The sequence below is a fragment of the Salmo trutta genome, chromosome 33, assembly GCF_901001165.1.
Source record: "Salmo trutta chromosome 33, fSalTru1.1, whole genome shotgun sequence".
Classification (NCBI taxonomy): domain Eukaryota; kingdom Metazoa; phylum Chordata; class Actinopteri; order Salmoniformes; family Salmonidae; genus Salmo; species Salmo trutta.
The window spans coordinates 22,406,209-22,418,828 of record NC_042989.1 but is presented as its reverse complement, the minus strand read 5'-3'; positions in this window follow the sequence as shown (position 1 = coordinate 22,418,828).

The window sequence follows — 12,620 nt, the reverse complement described above, 5'->3', positions numbered from 1 at the left end:
TTATGATGAGTATTTTTGTAAAATGAGGTGCTCATTCACCGGGAGTTTTGGAGGCAATACATTTTCTGAACATCACGCGCCAATGTAAAATGGGGTTTTTGGATATAAATATGAACTTTATCGAACAAAACATACATGTATTGTGTAACATTGAGTCCTGGGAGTGTCATCTGATGAAGATCGTCAAAGGTTAGTGATTAATGTTAGCTGTATTTCTAGTTTTTGTGATGCCTCTCCTTGCTTGGAAAATGGCTGTGTGGTTTTTCTTGTCAAGTTGATGTCCTAACATAATCTAATGTTATGCTTTCGCCGTAAAGCCTTTTTGAAATTGGACAATGTGGTTGTATTAACGAGAAGTTTATCTTTAAAATGGTGTAAAATAGTTGATTGTTTGAGAAAATTGATTATGAGATTTTTGTTGTTTTGTATTTCGCGCCCTGCTATTCCATTGGCTGTTGGCTAGGGGTCCCGCTGGCGGAACGGGGTTCCGCTGGCGGAACGTCTGTCCATAACTTAAGTTGATTCAAATATGATTTGAGCTGAGTATTTATTAAAAACTGTAGAGTCCTCATTACATGCAGGGTTGGGTAGGTTACTTTCTAAATGTTACTAGTTGCCTGTCCAGAATTGTAATCAGTAACGTAACTTTTGGATTACCCAAGCTCAGTAACATAATCTGATTACTTTCCCCTTAAGAGGCATTAGAAGAAGACGAAAAGGATCCATCAAACACATTTGGTGTGTCATCATAGTGGTCTCTGACTTGTAGACAGACTCGCTAAGGTGGAACAAACTTAAACTTGCACCTTTTTTCAATGGTGAGATGAATGTCATTGAGAAAACATGCTGAAAGATTATACATTTTTTCACAAACATCCTTTCTGAATTGAGCAATATTTACATTAAATATTGACATAAGCCAAAAGATGTATTATTATTCTAAGGTATGACTGAAGTACAGTAATGTTGAAGGTGGGAAGAAAGGATGCTTTCAACATAAAAAATGTTAAACTCCAAAAATAACAACAGAAAAGGTTGTAAGGGTGAAAAAACCTTTGTGTTTATTTTTAAAATGTCTTGTTCCTCTGAGACTTGAAATGGAATACAGGTAAAATCATGCAATGTAGAGCATAGCTCAAACGTCAGATGGAACATTAAACATGCTCTGTATGTGTGCTTTACTACTAGGTTTAATTGGCTGTTTCTTCTAATTGGTTCAGAGAAATGTGAAAAGACATCTTTATTCCATAGTTTGGCTACAATTGAAGCCACAATCTGTAATATTATACCTTCAATGAGGTAAAGTTTTGTTTGACCCTCTGTACTTAAACATTTAATTGGTCTCACTTTTCTGTTTTTGATAGTTATCCAACTTCATAACTATGTCTAGAAGCTGTTCACTTCCCTCTCCCTGTTTTGTCTGCAGAAATGTGATGTTCCTGAAAACACAAAAGCATCCAACATGATTCCTCGGTTAACCAGACACAGCAATGTCAAATCAAATCAAATTGTATTGGTTACATACACATATTTAGCAGATGTTATTACGGGTGTAGGGAAATGCTTGTGTTCCTAGCTCCAACAGTGTAGTAGTATCTAACAGTTCACAACAATACATACTAATCTAAAAGTAAAATAATGGAATTAAGAAACATATAAATATTAGATGGAGCAATGTCGGAGTGGCATTGACTAAACTACAGTAGAACAGATACAGTATATACATATGAGATTAGTAAAGTAGTATGTAAACATTATTTAAACATTATTAAAGTGACTAGTGTTCCATTATTAAAGTGGCCAGTGATTCCAAGTCTATGTATATAGGGCAGCAGCCTCTAAGGTGCAGGGTTACGTAATCGGGTGGAAGCCGGCTAGTGATGGCTATTTAACAGTCTGATGACCTTGAGATAGAAGCTGTTTTTCAGTCTCTCAGTCCCAGCTTTGATGCACCTGCACCGACCTCACCTTGTGAATGATAGCTGGGTGAACAGGCTGTGGCTCGGGTGGTTGATGTCCTTGCTGATCTTTTTGGCCTTCCTGTGACATCGGGTGCTGTAGGTGTCTCAGAACAGAAGACACAGCTTCACTTGGATGACTATTTCTCGCTTGTCTCATTGTTCTCTCGCTGTAGGGTAATTCTTCTGTGTGCGTAACACTACACCACAACTGCCCTCCTCCTCCTCCTGCTCTCCTTCATACACGTGGCCACTCGCATCCCCATCACCTCTAATTAGAGCCAGGTTTACGGCAGGCGGGGGCTCATGTGTGCTTTTTGCGTGTGGCTGCCGTGTTTGCCTGTGATTATCTCCTGTAACCTGGCTGTAAAAGTTTGTCCCTGACCCCAAGCTGACTCTGCTGGGTTGGGGAGAAGAGTGGTGGGAAGGGACTGGGGATGGGAAGGGGCTTGGAGGGCTTCATGTTGCATATAATGCTCTGGCGGGTGGCTCATGGAGACAGGACCCACGGTAGACCAGGCTGCCCCAGCATTGTTTACTAGTCTAATTTCCACTTCTCAGTGAGCTACTGTCACGCATAGCACCGACAGGCAGGAAGGAGGGGGGCAGAGAGGAGAGGAAAGCCAGGGGTCCAACAGGCAGTTGCTGAGCCGGTGGGACTTGGGAAAGGGGAAGAGCAAAGGGGAATGCAGGAATTTCAGTGTAGATTAGGCTTTAGAAAGAACAGGGTTGAGCCAATATCGAAAACAAGACTGCCAAAAAAACCCAGACAAACCAGTAAACAGACCAACCAAAACATCCCCTGGGCCTTGGCCATCCCAGCCAGCCAAGGAGGTAACCACCGGACATTGCTAGTTTGAGATGCTGAAGTTTGAGATGACTGCATTTTTTCAGGGCTGGCCATGTACGGTATGAGGTCACAAAGACAGACACTCCTCACTAGGCACACACTGGTTGAATCAACATTGTTTCCATATCATTTCAATGAAATTACATTGATCCAATGTGGAATAGATGTTGAATTGGTATCTGTGCCCAGTGGCTCACATTTCAAACATGGCCACCGTCTTGACTGCAGTATAAAAGGAGGACTTAAAAAGGAACATTTGGGCATCATTCACTTTAGTGGAATGATAACATCCTGACACAGTAGTTGGGAAAAAGTAGAGCTGCCACGTAATGTGCACAAAGATAAACAACACTTGTTGTAAATCTTGAAGTGTATAAATAGCCTAGCTCTTGGCCTCTGCAATGACGCCACCTTTTCACGCAAAACTAAGTGTCATGGAATTACTGAAACCTTTTCACATGTTGAGGACATTTTCCCTGCATTCAAGGCCTGTATATCCTCGTAGCATGCATGCCATAAAGAGTGTTGCAATCTATTCATAATTCAAGACAAAGAGTGACATAAATTACTAATGATTAACAAAGAGAATAATATACATAAAAATGAGTGTGGCCATGAATATGGTATGAGTTTACAAATTGCTTGTCATGCAGAATGTTCACCCCATGCACTTCGCTCAGTGATCTGAGTGGCATGATCATAACAGCCTGGTTCTGTTTAAAAATATATATTTACATTTTTTTAGGTGGTAGATCAGCTTTAATATTACAGATATATTGTGGCTTCTATGAATGTAATTGTCTGCATAATTTCCAATCGCCCATATATATACATACATACATGTATTATAATATTATTTTAAGTGAAAAGTTTGCACACACCTACTCATTCCAGGGTTTTTCTTTATTTTTTACTATTTTCTACATTGTAGAATAATAGTGAAGACAAAAAATTATGAAATAACACATATGGAATCACGTAGTAACCAAAAAAGTGTTAAACAAATCAAAATATATTTTATATTTGAGATTCTTCAAAGTAGCCACCCTTTGCCTTGATGACAGCTTTGCAAACTCTTGGCATTCTCTCAACCAGCTTAATGTGGTAGTCACCTGGAATGCATTTCAATTAACAGGTGTGCCTTGTAAACGTTAATTTGTGGAATTTCTTTAATTTCTTAATGCGTTTGAGACATTCAGTTGTGTTGTGACAAGGTAGGGGTGGTATACAGAAGATAGCCCTATTTGGTCAAATACAAAGTCCATATTATGGCAAGAACAGCACAAATAAGCAAAGAGAAACAACAGTCCATCATGACTTTAAGACATGATGGTCAGATGAAACTGGCTCTATGATTAAACTTGCTCTCATGAGGACCGCCACAGGAAAGGAAGACCCAGAGTTACCTCTGTTGCAGAGGATAAGTTCATTAGAGTTACTAACCTCAGAAATTGCAACCCAAATAAATGCCTCACAGAGTTCAAGTAACAGACACATCTCAACATCAATTGTTCAGAGGAGACTGTGTGAATCAGGCCTTCATGGTCGAATTGCTGCAAGGAAGCTACTACTAAAGGACACCAATAAGAAGAGACTTGCTTGGGCCAAGAAACACGAGCAATGGACATTAGACCGGTGGAAATCTGTCCTTTGGTCTGATGAGTCCAAATTTGAGATTTTTGGTTCCAACCGCCGTGTCTTTGTGAGACGCAGAGTAAGTGAACTGATGATCTTCGCATGTGTGGTTCCCACCGTGAAGAATGGAGGAGGAGGTGTGATGGTGTGGGGGTGCTTTGCTGGTGACACTGTCTGTGATTTATTTAGAATTCAAGGCACACTTAACCAGCATGGCTACCACAGTATTCTGCAGTGATATGCCATCCCATCTGGTTTGCGCTTTGTTGGACTATCATTTGTTTTTCAACAGGACAATGACCCAACACATCTCTAGGCTGTGTAAGGGCTATTTGACCAAGAAGGAGAGTGATGGAGTGCTGCATCAGATGACTTGGCCTCCGCAATCACCCTACCTCAACTCAATTGAGATGGTTTGGGATCATTCGGACTGCAGACTGAAGGAAAAGCAGCCAACAAGTGCTCAGCATATGTGGGAACTCCTATAAGACTGTTGGAAAAGCATTCCAGGTGGACCTGGTTGAGAGAATGCCAAGTGTGCAAAGCTGTCATCAAGGCAAAGGGTGGATACTTTAAAGAATCTCAAATATAAAATATCTTTTGATATGTTTATCACTTTTTTGGTTACCAAATGATTCCATATGTGTTCTTTCATAGTTGTTATGTCTTCACTATTATTCTACAATGTAGAAAATAGTAAAAATAAAGAAAAACACTTGAATGAGTAGGTGTGTCCAAAATTTTTGACTGGTACTGTATATATATTTTTGAATACATATTTTCCTTTATTGTTTTCCCCTAAAGCTACCCCACCTCCCCTAATTGGAGTAAAATAATGGATAACAACACTTACACTTACACTTCCAGCTTATACATAATATTTACATTTTACAGACACAATGTATTTTACAATAGTTATCTTTTGTTTGTTTTTAGTCCCATCCTTCAGCTACCCTCAACCCCTCCAATCAATCTCTGAAGTCCATTCGGTTTTGTTTCTATTTGCCATATATTTTTTAACTGTGCTGTGATGTTTGACAAAAGTTCTGAACCGTTCTAGTCTCATAGTTTTTACAGATTGTAAATTAAAGATAAGAAAAAAAAACCTAAAGAAATCAGCCAAGACCTCAGAGAAAAAATGGTAGACCTCCACAAGTCTTGTTCATCCTTGGGAGCAATTTCCAAAGGCCTGAAGGTACCACGTTCATCTGTACAAACAATAGTACGCAAGTATAAACACCATGGGACCACGCACCCGTCATGCCACTCAGAAAGGAGACGCATTGTGTCTCCTAGAGATTAATGTACTTTGGCGCGAAAAGTGCAAATCAATCTCAAAACAACAGCAAAGGACGTTGTGAAGATGCTGTATGAAACAGGTACAAAAGTATCTATATCCACAGTAAAACGAGTCCTATATCGACATAACCTGAAAGGCCGCTCAGCAAGGAAGAAGCCACTGCTTCAAAACCACCATAAAAAAGCCAGACTACGGTTTGCAACTGCACATGGGGACAAAGATCGTACTTTTTGGAGAAATGTCCTCTGGTCTGATGAAACAAAAGTAGAACTGTTTGGCCATAATGACCATCGTTATGTTTGGAGGAATAACCGGGAGGCTTGCAAGCCGAAGAACACCACTATTGTGAAGCATGGGGGTGCAGCATCCTGTTGTGGGGGTGCTTTACTGCAGGAGGGACTGGTGCAGGAGGAGGAAAATTAGGTGGATATATTGAAGCAACATCTCAAGACATCAGTCAGGAAGTTAAAGCTTGGTCACAAATGGGTCTTCCAAATGGACAATGACCACAAGCATACTTCCAAAGTTGTTGCAAAATGACCTAAGGACAACAAAGTCCAGGTGTTGGAGTGGCCATCACAAATCCCTGACCTCAATCCTAGAAAATTTGTGGGCAGAACTGAAAAAGCGTGTGCGAGCAAGGAGGCCTACAAACCTGACTCAGTTACACCAGTTCTGTCAGGAGGAATGGGCCAAAATTCACCCAACTTATTGTGTGAAGCTTGTGGAAGGCTACTCAAAACATTTGACCCAAGTTAAACAATTTAAAGACAATGCTACCAAATACCAATTGAGTGTATGTAAACTTCTCACCCACTGGGAATGTGATGAAAGAAATAAAAGCTGAAATAATTCTCTCTACTATTATTCTGACATTTCACATTCTTAATAACGTGGTGATCCTAACTCACCTAAGACAGGGAATTTTTACTAGGATTAAATGTCAGGAATTGTGAAAAACTGAGTTTAAATGTAGTTGGCTAAGGTGTATGTAAACTTCCGACTTCAACTATATATGCCAATTATTTGATGGTCCTACCGCATTCTGTCCCCTATCAACACTTTTTAAACTTTTGGTGCCAGCGAGAATGACATAAGAAAGGAGACAAGACGACTAGCTTGATTGAGCCTCTGCCATGTTTATCTCACTTGATCAGGATATTTAAGTCTCCATATATCCATTAGTTCCAATATATCCACGATATTCGTGATTTCCTTAAGTGCATGAGGGTGATAGTTTGTAGTGTGATTTCCTTTATGGTCCATTGAGGTATTTAAAACCGTACTATAATCTCACACCATAATAAAAGAGTATTGTATTGCTTATAGGCTTGATATATTAGCCTGGCTGTGTTTCAAAGATCCAATAGGCTTCACTCCACTACAGACAGGTCCCTCTTGATAGAGGTTCAGTCAGTGGCCCAACTGGAGAGAGGGGGGCATAAATGATTGACTCACTTCAATTCCTTGTTTGTGTACTCACCAAAATGCGCTGTGCCAAGCCTCCATGGCTTCACTCACTCTGAACTTTGTCTGATACCACACATTTCATGGGCTGAGTGACTTACATCCCCCAATCAACCAATGAAACAGCAGAGGATTGGGACTCCCAATCACGGCCGGTTGTGATTCAGTCTGGAATTGAACCAGGGTCTGTAGTGATGCCTCTAGCACTGCGATGCAGTGCCTTAGACTGCTGCACCACCCAGGAGCCCTTATTTACCAATAGGTGCCCTTATTTGTGGGGCATTGGAAAATCTCCACAATCTTTGTGGTTGTATCTGTGTTTAAAATTCATTGCTTGACTGAGGGACCTTACAGATAATTGTATATGTGTGGTCCAAAAATAATTTTAAACACTATTATTGCACACAGAGTGAGTCCATGCATCTTATTATGTGACTTGTTAAGCACATTTTTATGCCTGGACTTATTTAGACTTGTCATAACAAAGGGGTTGAATACTTATTGACTCAAGATAGTTCAGATTTTCAATTTTTATTAATTATTATATTTTTTTTTTAAACCATAATTCCACTTTAACATTATGGGGTATTGTTTGTACTTTCCAAATGCACTGTATGTCCAATGTTGACCTCTTAAACTGAGGTGAGGTGAGGACATACTGCTCTGGTGAGCAGGGGCGCAACTTTCACTGGGGATGGACATATCTCCCCCACATTCTGAAATGTCATTTTTGTCCCCCCCAGTTTTATCATTGGAATGTGATACAAATCAAGGTAAAGGTGTGCTTTAGGACCATGCGGACGCCACCGAGCGGTCGGGTAAGCTGTTTGGAGTGTTAATCCGACTGGATAAAAGAAAATGTATAATAATAATAATTATGTCCCCCCACTTCTAAAACCAATGTTGTGACCCTGCTGGTGAGACTCATTTATGTTAATACAGAAATATTAACACTAGCAATAACTTCTGGACACAGGATGTTTTCTACTGGACTCTTTGTTCAAAGACAGCCATTGAAAAGCATAACAATTCAATCTTATTTGAAGTGTTTTTTCATGATACACAAAAAAAGAATGTTCACAAGCTAAATGCTTTTATTGATTTGGAATGGACAAAAGGGGGAGGGATATAAGCTACATTTATAAAACAGCATCATGTATTTACATTAACCTAAACACAATTGGGTTAAGTTATTTTTAATGTTTCATGAACCTCAATGATTTGTTTTACTTATGCCTGATTACTTATGCCTGATAGTACTTTTCATGTCATCTTAAATGCTTTCTTTCTGATGCATAGGACTAAAATGTTTATTTTTCCTCATTAGAGTATTGCAAGATTATTGTTATTTTCCTCTTGGCACTCTTTGTTATGTCTAGGCCCTGATTAGCAAGCATTCCCATCCTGTGCGCGCGGTTATTGTTGAAGGGCCAAATTACCTGTAGTTATGCTACTTCGGCCGCCGAATTGCAGCTGATACTATTTTAGTGCGCTCTGTAGGCCTACGTGCCTCTCGCAGCCTCTGTTTGCATAACCTGTTGAACTAGAGACAAGTCAAGTCTAAATGACTAAATCAAAGCTGGAACAGAAAGCAATTACATCAAACTCTTCCTGAGGAAATGATAGGGTTTGCTCACCTCGGATGCAGATTTTTTGTCACGGAATGCCCTTGCGTGTAGAGGATTGATGGTTGTGAATCCACTGACAGTCGGGTTGCGGTCAATAACCTCAAAGATATGTAAATAACGACATTACGAGAAACAATTGACTAGGTCTACTGTTCTGTGTGAAAAGAGCACATTGTAGGCCAAGTTTGATTATTTGTCTTATTACACATGTTCAATATTTATTCGTTTCTCATTTGCGTTATAAGAGTGTAAAAAAACATGTTATAAGGATGTAATAACACAATATTTAGTGATAATATGTCCGTGATAGGCCTAGTTTGGAGGATAATAAACTTGCCTAAATATGCACAGAATTGATTTCTATAGGCTACTGTATTATCACTGAAAGCTTACATCCAACTTTAAACAGCAAAAGTGTCGCATGTAGTCATGTCCTCACCCTTCACGACGGTCTGCGTGACATATTTTTACTTTAGGTGGCGCTGATTCGAAGCCATGTATTATGTACAGTTATTTGTTTTTCTCCTTTGAGTTTTTGCGTGCTAAGGAACGGAGCAGAGATGAGCTTGCGTGCCATGCCGGCCTAGCGTGCGCGGAGCTTGGTCACTGAGCCCCAGACTCCCCAGGGAGCAGGGGGTGGAGATTCTACTAAGAGATTAAAATGAGCCGGAGAAGGGAAAAAGTACAAGTAGAAATGCCTTCCAGATGACCCCAATTTTGTTAGCTCATCTGTGGCTGTCTGACGGACCCATATTAGTTTAATTACGCATTCCTCACCCTGGGTGCCTGATGCGTAATGATGACCCCACTAGTGCTCCAGATAACGAATGTTCATTGCCAGGTTTTCTTTGAATTACCCCGACTGCGCAACTCACTGGTCAGATCCCGTTTTCAGATACCCGAATTAGATATTTGTGAGAATATTTCCATATCATAATTTAGTTATTCAAATAGCTTCCTGTACCTTAGTGACTAGTCATGCTCTTCTCAAGAACATGAGCTTAAAGCAATAGAACATAGGATCATTTTCTTCCCAAAATGGTTTAAATGTTCTCTTCTTTCCTCCCTAAATAATCTGAGTTTATAATTTACTGGATTGCTAATTATCACTGTCATCAATTATTTGGGATGAGCAGCCAACAAAATCAATGTACTGTATGTTTAATTTTGATCTCATTTTGGAATGTCACAGTTTATACTTGTCCACTCCATTTAATTTGTTTAATTACAAAATGTTTCCAAAAACTGTAGATGGAATGTGCTGTGGCTTTGCAGCAAATTGTCTATTGTGTAATTAAGGGGTCATTTGGAAAAAATTAAGAGGAAATTAAGAGCCAGGGCCAAGGCCCAGTTCTTGTATTTACTGGGAAAGCTACAACACTCCCTTCATGATCCTGTATTATTATCTCTATCTTGTCATTCAGCAAGTCTTCAGCATTCTAGAAACCATATCACTCTATAGCTTTACATTTGTACATTTTACCAGGAGCTGTATGGAAAAGTTTTAATGATTGACACCTTCATAAATTGTACGTTCCCCAGCAAGAAATAAAAAATTGTCTCTCAAGCAGAAGGGGGAACTAACAAAGAGTCATTGACAACAAACAAAACTAAACAGGTGGTGTTCTAGGAGATGTTCTGAAAGACAATCATGGGGGCGTCCACTGAAAGTTGACTAGCAACAACAAACAACTGGGACCTAAAAGACACCTGCCATGAGCGGCCACTAAATTTGCCCAAGAAGAGGCAAACAAAATTAAAACCCACACCAAACTTAAAGAAAACCAAAATGTGGAGCAAAACTGAAACAAGGAATATCGGATAAAGGACTGCGTCTTAGAAATCAAATAGGGAGCGACAACTAAAGGTGTTAGCCCTCCACATCTCTCAAGATCACTGCTGCACTGGGCCAGCAGCTCTTAAATATCAGCACAGGTGAAACCCCTTCTGACTAACAAGATGACAAGCCAGCACAGGTGTAACACATATTGACTGACAGCGGCGTGTATTCATGTATGCCAAGGGAAGCCAGATTTCCCCAAATACACTAAATGGCCAAAAGTATGTGGACACCTGCTCATCGAACATCTTATTCCAAAATCCAAAAGCATTAATATGGAGTTGGTCCGTCCCCCCGTCCCCCCGTCCCCCATCCCCCCCATGATGTCAAGCAAAGAGGCACTGAGTTTGAAGGTAGGCCTTGAAATACATCCAAAGGTACACCTACAATTGACTCAAATGATGCCAATTAGCCTATCAGAAGCTTCTAAAGCCATGACATCATTTTTTGAATTTTCCAAGCTGTTTAAAGGCACAGTCAACTTAGTGTATGTAAACTTCTGACCCACTGGAATTGTGATACAGTGAATTATAAGTGAAATAATCTGTCTGTAAACAATTGTTGGAAAAATGACTTGTGTCATGCACAAAGTAGATGTCCTAACCGACTTGCCAAAACTATAGTTTGTTAAACAAGAAATGTGTGGAGTGGTTGAAAAACAAGTTTTAATGACTCCAACCTAAGTCTATGTAAACTTCCGACTTCAACTGTATACCCGTTGTTGACAGGTGTATAGAATTGAGCACACTGCCATGCAATCTCCACACATAAACATTTGCAGTGGAATGGCCTTTCTGAAGAGCACAGTGACTTTCAAAGTTGCCACATTCATAGGATGCCACCTTTCCAACAAGTCAGTTCGTCAAATTTCTGCCCTGCTAGAGCTGTCCCGGTCAACTGTAGGTGCTGTTATTGTGAAGTGGAAATGTTCAGCAGCAACAACGGCTCAGTCGCGAAGTGGTAGGCCACACAAGCTCATAGAACGGGACCGCCAAGTGCTGAAGCGCGTAACGCGTAACAATTCTCTGTCATTGGTTGCAACACTCACTACCGAGTTCCAAACTGCCTCTGGAAGCAACGTCAGCACAAGAACTGTTTGTCGGGAGCTTCGTAAAATGGGTTTCCATGGCAGAACAGTTGCACACAAGCCTAAGATCACCATGCGCAATGCCAAGCGTCGGCTGGAGTGGTGTAAAATTCGCCATCGTGGACTCTGGAGCAGTGGAAATGCATTCTCTGGAGTGATGAATCCCGCTTCACCATCTGGCAGTCTGACAAAGAAATCTGGGTTTGGCAGATGCCAGGAGAATGCTACCTGCCCCAATGCATAGTGCCAACTGTAAAGTTTGGTGGAGGAGGAATAAAAATGTGTCTTTTCCTTATTGACACTCCTGCGTATCCCGTGGTGCTGGGTCTACCTTGGTTAATGTGTCATAACCCCACTTTTTCTTGGCCACAGAGGGCTCTCACGGGGTGTATCCCCTGTCACAAGCGGAGACGTTGGCTATGGAGACATATGTCTCCGAATCCCTGCACCAGGGGTACATTCGGTCCTTAATTTCGGTCCTCCAACTATCCTCAAGTTTCTTTTTTGTGAAGAAGAAGGATGGAGGTCTGCGCCCGTGCATTGATTATCGAGGTCTCAATAAGATCACGGTGGGGTACAGTTACCCGCTACCTCTGATCGCCATGGCGATTGAGTCAATGCACGGGGCGCGCTTTTTCACCAAACTGGATCTCAGGAGTGCGTATAACCTGGTGCGTATCCGAAAGGGAGACGAGTGGAAGACAGCATTTAGTACCACCTCAGGGCATTATGAGTACCTCGTCATGCCGTACGGGTTGAAGAATGCTCCACCAGTCTTTCAATCTTTTGTCGACGAGATTTTCAGGGACCTGCACGGGCAGGGTGTAGTGGTGTATATCGATGACATTCTGATAT